At 42.2% G+C, this 9,626-nt stretch overlaps 1 long non-coding RNA gene across 2 annotated transcripts in view; it reads right to left on the bottom strand.

Annotated features, from left to right (window-relative positions):
- Positions 1-314: 314 nt before the first annotated feature.
- Positions 315-9,626, bottom strand: part of LOC141982418 (uncharacterized) — a 46,159-nt gene continuing 36,847 nt past the window's right edge. Inside the window, exons 3-6 of one of the 2 annotated variants that reach the window (XR_012638068.1) lie at positions 2,820-3,053; positions 1,891-2,127; positions 1,551-1,638; positions 315-850 (exon numbers count right to left, since the gene is read on the bottom strand). This is a non-coding gene — a long non-coding RNA (uncharacterized LOC141982418). The remainder of the gene's footprint in view (positions 851-1,550; positions 1,639-1,890; positions 2,128-2,819; positions 3,054-9,626) is intronic. The other variant, XR_012638069.1, reaches the window with a different exon arrangement.

Here is a 9,626-nt window from a genome sequence, read left to right as displayed (position 1 = left end):
CTGATTACACACAGCCAGACACCAGGGCAGTTAGAAGAGCACAGCAGGGTGCCCTACGCATCAGAGAAGCTTTGAAAACCAGTTTCATGGCTGACCAGGCTATGGTGTGACAGTTCTCTTTGTTCCTCCTTGATGAAAACCTGCCCCCTTGGTTGACTCTACTTCCCTGTAAGCCAACCGTCCTCCCCTCCCCCCTTTGATCACCACTTGCAGAGGCAATAAAGTCATTGTTGTTTCAAATTCATGCATTCTTTGTTAATTCATCACACAAATAGGGGGATAACTGCCAAGGTAGCCAGGGAGGGGTGGGGGAGGAGGGAAGCACCGGGTGGGGTGGTGGATGAGGGGAGGAGGGAAAGACAAGGCCACACTGCACTTCAAAACTTATTGAACGCAAGCCTTCTGTTGCTTGGGCAGTCCTCTGGGGTGGAGTGGTTGGGTGCCCGGTGCTGCCTCCCCGCCAGCGTTCTTGGGTGAGGAGGCTATGGGACTTGGGGAGGAGGGCAGTTCGTTACACAGGGGCTGCAGTGGCGGTCTGTGCCTTTCCTGCACCTCAACCATACGCCGGAGCATATCAGTTTTATCCTCCAGGAGCCTCAGCATTGCATCCTGCTTCCTCTCATCATGCTGCTGCCACCTTTCCTCTTGATCCCACCACCTCTCCTGTTGCTCCAGCCATCTGTCTTCTCATGCATCCCTCCTGCCCTCACGGTCATTTTGTGCTTTCCTGGACTCTGCCATTGTCTGCCTCCACACATTCTGCTGGGCTCTTTCAGTTTGGGTGGACTGCATGAGCTCAGAGAACATTTCATCGTGAGTGTTTTTTTCGCTTTCTTATCTGCGCTAGCCTCTGGGACGGAGATGGTAGTCGCAGTGTTGAAACATTTGCAGTTTTGGGAGGAAAAAAAGGGAGATTAAAATTGAAAAAGACACACTGGCCATTTAAAAGGAGGGCTGATGTTTTCAGGTTAACATGCAGCACAAACCCAACTAAACCCCACCCCCCACACCCAATTCTCTGGGATGATCGCTTCACCCCTCCCCGCACCACATGGCTAATAGCGTGGATGATTTCTTTTCAGCCACAGGCAAACAGCCCAGCAGGAACGGCCACCTCTGATGTCCCCTTAATAAAATTCCCCTATTTCAACCAGGTGACCATGAATGATAACACTCTCCTGAGGATAACACAGAGAGATAAAAAAAGGATGTTGCTTGAATGCCAGCAAACACCGGGACCACACACTGCCATGCTTTCTTATGCAATTATTCCAGACTACGTGCTACTGGCCTGCTGTGGTAAAGTGTCCTACCATGGAGGACGCAATAAGGCTGCCCTCCCCAGAAACTTTTTGCAAAGGCTTTGGGAGTACCTCCAGGACAACTTCATTGAGATGTCCCTGGAGGATGTCTGCCCCATCCCTGGACATGTTTACAGACTTTCCCAGTAGCTGTACTGGCCATGAATGCATCCAAAGTCTTCAGGGCAAATTAATAATTAAACACACTTGCTTTTAAACCGTGTATTATATTTACAAAGGTACACTCACCAGAGCTGCCTTCTCCGCCTTCAAGGTCCAGAGCCAGGGTTGGCAGGATTGGGAGGATATTGGCTCCAGGGTGATAAACAGTTCCTAGCTGTTGGGGAGAACAGTTTCTCCGCTTGCTTGGTGTGCGTTATCTTCAACCTCCCCCTCCTCATCATCTTCCTCGTCCCCAAAATCCTCATCCCTGTTGCATGAGACTCTCCCCTTGCAGGAGTCCACATACAGGGGTAGGGCAGTGGTAGGGGCACCCCCTAGAATTGCATGCAGCTTATCATAGAAGCGGCATGCCTGGGGCTCTGACCCTGAGCGGGCGTTTGCTTCTTGGGTTTTTTGGTAGGCTTACCTAAGCTCCTTAAGTTTCACATGGCACTGCTGTGGGTCCCTGTGATAGCCTCTGTCCTTCATGCCTTTGGAGATTTTTTCAAATATTTTGGCATTTCGTCTTTTGGAACGGAGTTCTGATAGCACAGATTCATCTCCCCATACAGAAATCAGATCCAGTACCTCCCGTTCAGTCCATGCTGGAGCTCTTTTGCAATTCTGGGACTCCATGGTCACCTCTGCTGATGAGCTCGCCACACTGGCCAAACAGGAAATGAAATTCAAAAGTTCGCGGGGCTTTTCCTGCCTACCTGGCCAGTGCATCCGAGTTCAGAGTGCTGTCCAGAGCGGTCACAATAGAGCACTGTGGGGATAGCTCCTGGAGGCCAATACTGTCGAATTGCAACCACACTACCCCAAATTTGACCAGGTGATGTCGATTTCAGCACTAATCCCCTCGTGGGGGAGGAGTACAGAAATCGATTTTAAGAGCCCATTAAGTCAACAGAAATGGCTTCATTGTGTGGATGGGTGCAGGGTTACATCAATCTAATGCTGCTAAATTCAACCGAAACTCGTAGTGTAGACCAGGGCTTAGAATGTGTCTGTATAGCTCCAGCCCAAACCTTGTTCAATACTAAGGCCTCATCTACATGACAAAGGTTTTTGTGTGGGGGATTTTTTTAGTATAACCTTAGTTTTCTTTCCAAACAAACCCTCTTGTATCCACAAGGAAACTTTTTTAAAAAATTATCTGGTATTAATTTATCTGCTATAATTAATCCACTCCAGAGGCAACATAACTCTACCACATTGTGTTAAATTTGCATAAGGCTCATGTAGACACTTGTTAAACTATATTTTATAATTTCAACTATACTGCTTCAGGCTATCCTTCCACTGCTTTCCCACAATGCACTGCCTGTTAGTTAGACAAGCCTGACAATTTACCTGTGTGCCTTCCATGACTCTGGGTTCATTTTGATCAGATGTCACTTCCCTGTTTAAATGCTGGAACACAACCAGATGCACTGTTCCATGATTCCAGATTGTGTCAAAGTTCACATACATGGAGTCCATTATTGCAGCCAGATCCCATGCTTCTGCACAGACCTATGTGGAGGCCCTATACTTCCTTTCCTTCTGTGTAGGAGAGCGCTTCTAGTCCCATCTTAACAGGAGTCACTGTAATGCAAAGATCTACAGGTTTCTAGCATAACAAAGTGCAGGAGCAGAGTGAATCATGGGGCATGGTCCAGTGCTGTGCCAAATCCAAAGAGCTCCTGTGGAATTATAAAAGTGCCAAGGACAAAAACAAGATCTTCCATAATGCTTCCTGTGCACATGCATACTATGAGGAGCTGGAGAGAATTTTTGCTAGGGAGGCCTCCCCAGAACAGTTGTTCTGTTCTTTGTTGTGAACAGTTTGGAAGGCACCCAGCCCACCACAGACTCCATTGAGGAGGAGTCCTCTGGATAACCAAGATCTCTTTGATCTACCTAACTTTGAACCAGAGATCCAGCCAGAGATGGTACCAAAGATGGGACCCAAAACTCAGGCAAAGAGCCAGTTGGAAGAGGGGAATTCAACCAGTAAATATTATATGCTGTATTACAATAAACTGCTCAGATACTAACTGTACAGCGGGATTTAAACAACTTTTTTCTGGGTGCTGGACGGATGTGACTGGACAGATGTGCCTCTCTGCCTTCTTTGGCTTTTATTCCTCTCCTCATCTCCCTAGCATGCTCAAAATGGCATGAGCTCCAGAAATCTAAAGGTTTATTTCCCTGAAATATCAAAAATCTCAACCATGTGCCAACCCCCAACCTTTTTACTACCTTTATATTTACAAACATGAACTGGAATATGAAGCAAATTGCTCAAACATGTCCCTAGACACTTTTCTTAATGCACACAGATTACAAGGCATTTGGGACTACACAAAAGTTACAGAAGGACATGATTATTTACTTTCGGATTCCCAGCATTGTTGACCCCTGTGATCTTGTGCTTTGTGGGATGTAAACAGTACAGGATGCTTCTATAGTCTATAAATCTCATTATGTTGTATGTGGTATGATTAAGTGAGTGAATGTGATGCAGATAGAGTATGAAAGGTCATTTTGTCTTTTCTTCCTTCTGCTTTACATCTATCTATGCTTCAGCATTTTTTTTTGTCTGAGTTCCTTTCTCAATTTCTTTTAGGAATCAGGTGACCATCAGATAGTCTTGCCACCTGGGGTATCAGTTTTGTTGCCTTAACAACAATTGGCCAGGAAAGATAGGGGCTACATTGCCTTGGTTTAATTCTCAAAGGCCAGGTGAAGTACACTGAGGAAAGTAGACTCTGGGGCCAATCAAAAACAGAGAAGAGGCAATTCAAACACTGGGAACTACTGGTCTCTTACACCTGAATGCTGAGGTAGTTAAACTATATTGCTGGACTTAAAATTTGGAGAACTGTAGGCCGAAAACCCTGGGCAACAATAGCGTTCCCTTTTTGGCACACACATTGCACAATGCAGCCATCTTTGGCTGTCCATAGATGGAGTGTTTCCCTTCCACTCTTGCACCAGATGAGGGGTACCATCCTAGGAAATAGCAGTGCTGGAGATCTTCTTGGATGTGGGTTTCCCTTTTTAACAGGATTATTCTCTGCCTCCTAAGGATATGGCTCAGGCTAACATTCTCTAATATAAGGATAGCCCGGAAAGTTACACATGCAATTACTAACTTCCCCCTTCCCCCTATGGCTATCCTGTTCTTGCAGTTTGCATTTTGTTAAAGCTGGCAGCATTGCCAAACTCACACAGTTCAGGTTCAGTTTAACTCAGATGCAGCTCATTAAAGTAGGTTCAAAATTCCTCTTGCACCATTCACTTGTCCCTACTCTCTCTCTAAACACGCATAACAGACACCACTAGTCCTACAAGAAAAAAAAAGGTACTGTTAGAATTCTAACTAGCACCATATAAACTGAAGGCATAGATCGAGTTCTGGCTTAGTTGCTGTGACTGTGTACAATTGAAACATGACCATTTATGTCATTAATAGTGCCACTGTTAGACAATTGCAACAAATCTTTTACAAAGTGTGTGATGTAAGGTATCAATGAAAAAGGTACAATCTATCAAATATGATTATCCTGTTTCAATCCACATATCGTCACTGTATCTGAAGTTATGAATATTGGCTATATATCTGTATTTCAAATGTGTTTGTTCTTGGGGTAATACCCACAAGGTGGTTTACATCCAGTCTAGCCAGCACATTGTGAATGGGCCATTCAAGTTGATGTCCTATTAAAGAACACTTAGGTCCCACAGTGAACGATAGAAGAAGCTTTTTACCACCCAGTGAGTTTCCTGTGGACACTTTAGCCAGAATATGGGTAAAGTTAGCTCCTATGAGTCATCAAGCCATGTAAGTGCATGTGACTTGCTTGTTTGACATCTTGTGCCTGTAATTAAGACTGATTAGATTGAGCACATTCCCTCCACATAGGAGAAGTTATAAAGGACCCAGACCATTTTGCATCTTTCCTGCTCTGATATCTGGACTATGGATCTACACTAAAAGAAGCATATTGACTATGGACTGAGAACCTTTCAATCTTTTGGAAGTTACCAGAGCTAGCAGTCTGTAACATCACTGCTACAAACCTGATCCAAGAACTTTACAATAATTGTATGTATATGATTTCTTTGACCATTTTAACTCTACTCTTTTTTTTTCTTAAAAATAATCCTTTAGATATTAAAGGATTGGCAACAGTGTGATTTTTGGATAAGATCTGAGTTATATATTGACCTGGTGATGTGGCTGATCTCTTTGGATTAAAGGACCCTATACATGATGACATTGTTTTTCAGTGACCACTGATCATAGAGTCTAGTGTCTGGGTGGTGAAGCAAGGGCTGGAATGCCTAAGGAGACTGTATTTTTGACTTCTTGTTAAACAGTGGTTGAGAAAGAAGTTTACTTTTGTCCCTGGTGTGGTATCTAATGATACAATAACCACCAGTCTGGGGGTGAGTCTGCCCTATTTCTCAGCAGTTTGTATTGACTCTGGTATTCTCAGCTGTGACCCACTGAGGCATGGTGACAGTTGTACTGGGTACCAATAAGAAACTGTATTAACTCAAAGTTATCTTGACCTAAAGATCCATTTAGAGTGTGTGAGTGAGTGAGAGAGAGAGAGAGAAGACTACACACATACACACACACACGCATCTCTGATTGCTTCAGCCTTTACCCACTCCACTAACAGATCATATCTGAGGCTGTGCTAGGTACAGTACTTCTTCCACCAGTATCTGTCTACATGTGTTGCTGTTGCTTCAGTCTTTTACCTGGAATTCCTGGCCCAAACATATCAAGGATGTTACAGCTCTTTCAATCAAAACTGAAAATGTGCTTGTTTTTCCCTTTGCTTTCCATCATTATTTGGCACCACGAATTGTATAATTCAATTACTGTATATGTCTTGGAAAGAACCTTTTAATGTCTTGTTGAGATAAGGTACTGTGTTTTGTAAATTGAAAGTTGCCGTTTGATGCTCTTTCACCAGGAATGGCTCCAGAGCAAATAGTTTTAAAAAGTTTGCTTTACAGTAAACTGTGTAATATGTTTGGGTATGATATGCATTAATACTATGGGCCTCATCTTCCACTGCATACTTTGTAGCAATTTACACCTGTGCATAGGGGATATGGAAGGGTAATGGTCTGTTTTAGTAGCTTTTTATGCCACTGTGTGCTCCATCAGCACAAGTAGAAATGACTACATTAGGTATAATGCAGTGGAGAATCAGGCTTAAGGGCATGATTAGTATTCCACTGATAAATAAGTTAGACATAGTGGATTACAGATTTTGTGTGTGTGTGTGCTGGCGGTATGGAAACAAAAGAGAAACAGGATGTATAGCCTAGAGAGAAAACAGAAGCAGGAGAGTTTCTTGAAGGAATTTATTCCTTGATCTTGCTGAGGTATTTTAAACCTAAAGTTAAATACCATTGGGCTTCCAAGAGCATCACAGACATTAACATTTTTTTAAAATATGATTACCTGTAGTTTCATGGCCCTGGGCATGTGGTTTACATTTGGCACAGTGAGCAAAAGTCATCCCTAACATCACTCCGTTATGGATGTATTTAGCCTAATTTATCTTAAGTTTGGTTGTTTAGTTAATAATAAAATAATTAATAAATAAAAATAAAATAATAATTAATAATTCAACTTTCCACAGCAGGAAAGGTTTTATGGTTGTGGAAGTGCTACCAAAATTTCAAGAAATGTTTACAGTGAAACACAAAGAGTGGAAGAATCTTAAAAAGATTACAAACAGCACCACTGAAGGCAGCAGTAGTAGGCTTGGAAAGATGATATTTTTATCAGTAAATGTTGATTTCACCATGCAGACACAGACAAAAAAGATTACCATTGATGATAATCAAAATTTACACATAGGCAAAGTAACAAAATGCTGCTTGAGAACTTATTAGACTTTGATATAAAGGTATTTACTTGGTAGATTATGACATCTGGCATTGACAATTTTAATTTTAATTTGTATAAAGCTTTAACTTTTTGAATCTCAGCATCAATTATTATCTCCCCATGTTTGATCTCACATAATTTTTATCATTTTTTAAAATTTTCACAGTTGCAGGATATGCTTTAAAATATATCCTTATATTATCCATCCAAAATATAATGCAATAAAAATTGAATTCTGTCAAGTCTACATATTAGGGACCCTATGGAGATTTTTTATTGAATTTCCTTCCTATGTAATCATTTGTCCTCCTCTTCTCTATGCTCATAATAGATACCTACTTCTTACACAGTGCTTTTCAGCTGCAGATCTCAGAGCACTTTACATAACAGGGAAACTGGTGCACAGTGGTCCAATGACTTTCCCAAGGTCACATAGCTGGCAAGTGGCAGAGCCGGTAATAGATCTTAAGTTCCTGAGTCAGAGCACAGCACTCAATCTAACAGATTGCAAAGTACATTCTACTTCTTTAAAATAAAGAACTAGGGGCAGGGACTCTAATGAAGAGGCCTTAAAAAAGGCAGCAGGGCAGAAAGCATCAGGAATAATTAAGTGGCAGGGAAGTGACGGGGATTCAGGGCCCATATCCGTACCGGGGGCACTATACCCCAACAGGGGAGGGCCAACAGTAATAGGATTGAAGGATGCACCCTGACCAGGTCAGTTTGGCCTGCCAGGATTGAGGTAAACTAGGACCCAGATGAAGACCCTAAAGCAGCAGGTATTGATAATTTTGGATTCTGAAATCCTAATTCACATTGTATGGGAATAAGGTAGATTTAATTACTTGATTAAACCTGAATCTTCTTTTCTGGTACTCAGACATATTACTTGCCATCTATAGGCTTAATATCAATTTCCATGCTATTCATCACAGCACTGGCTATTGCCACCATGAATAATATACAGTGTACTGATTAAAGCTACGTTCAGGACCAAGGGCACCAGAACTTTTGTAGAAGTGGGGGAGGGGGCAATGCCAATGGCACTCCTCCCTCTCTCTGTGGCTGGCTGCTACCACTTTTAAAAGTGAGGGGCCATGGCCTCCTGTTCCCTCAATTCCAGTGCCTGTGTTCAGCACTCTTCCTTTCTCTTGGCACTTCCCCTTTGTGAATTTACATGTAAATTACCAGTGTTATACTGTGTCCTGACCTCAGGGCAGTCATGATAAATCTCTAGCAGGGCTATGGTGTGAAAATTAGTAATGTTTTAAATGGGAAAGCTCCCTTTTTTATGATAAACTGGTATATAACACCACAGAGGTAAAGATATCATCTTATGTAAGCAGGCAAAGCACATGCTATTGCCATTGATTGAGTGTGTATGTGGGAAAGGGAGTGAATCTTGCCAAACTTACAATCAAGTCAAAAAGAACACGCTCTGATATGAACACGAGTGCCCTGCTGAGCTGGAGTGCCTTAGTTTGTAACCATCATCCTCAATACAAACATTTTTCACTAAATTCATTATCTTGGACACCACCATTCCAATGTCTCATTGCTTGATACTGAGGCTACTATCAGAATAAGGTACTACACAGCACGTGTCAGAGTGGCAGACACTAGCTCTTTGTTGGTAATGGAAGATATCAGTCATCTCATTTAAACAGACCCGTAAAGTAGCCATTCTGATCAAAGGAAGAATGGAGGGGGGGAAAGGAAAAATGGGGGAAAAATATATATAGGCTGACCTGTAGAAGAGAGAATAGTGCACCCGATTCAAATTTTTTAGAAATCATCCTATGAAATTCTATAACAGGGATATAGTTTTATGCTAAGTACCATAGCACTCCATGTAGCACTGGTAAAACATTTTCAAAACAGAATGCTTTTCTGTCAGAAAATCTCAATCCATTGAAAGTGGCACAGTCCACAGGCCTGTATTGCTTTTGACAGATCTTCCAGTGGAACACAGGCAGGGTTTGGGATAGATTGCCCACCTAAAAAGATGAAAACTTCAATTTGACCTGATTTTTTTTTAAACTCAAATTATCGAGGAACTTTCCTGACCAGAGATAATGCCAATAACCATGACTGTTTTCTTCTCTGTTGTATATGTTAACCATTCATCTGTACATTATCTTTAAAGAGTGTAAGATCTTCAGGCAGTGATTGTCTCTCCAATATACCTGTACATCCCTTTGCACATTTTGACACCTCCTGTTTTTCTTTTTTTTTTATCATTCCGCACCATCGGG

Source organism: Natator depressus, chromosome 1 (genome assembly GCF_965152275.1).
Source record: "Natator depressus isolate rNatDep1 chromosome 1, rNatDep2.hap1, whole genome shotgun sequence".
Lineage (NCBI taxonomy): Eukaryota > Metazoa > Chordata > Testudines > Cheloniidae > Natator > Natator depressus.
This window is presented reverse-complemented; position numbering and strand designations above follow the sequence as displayed.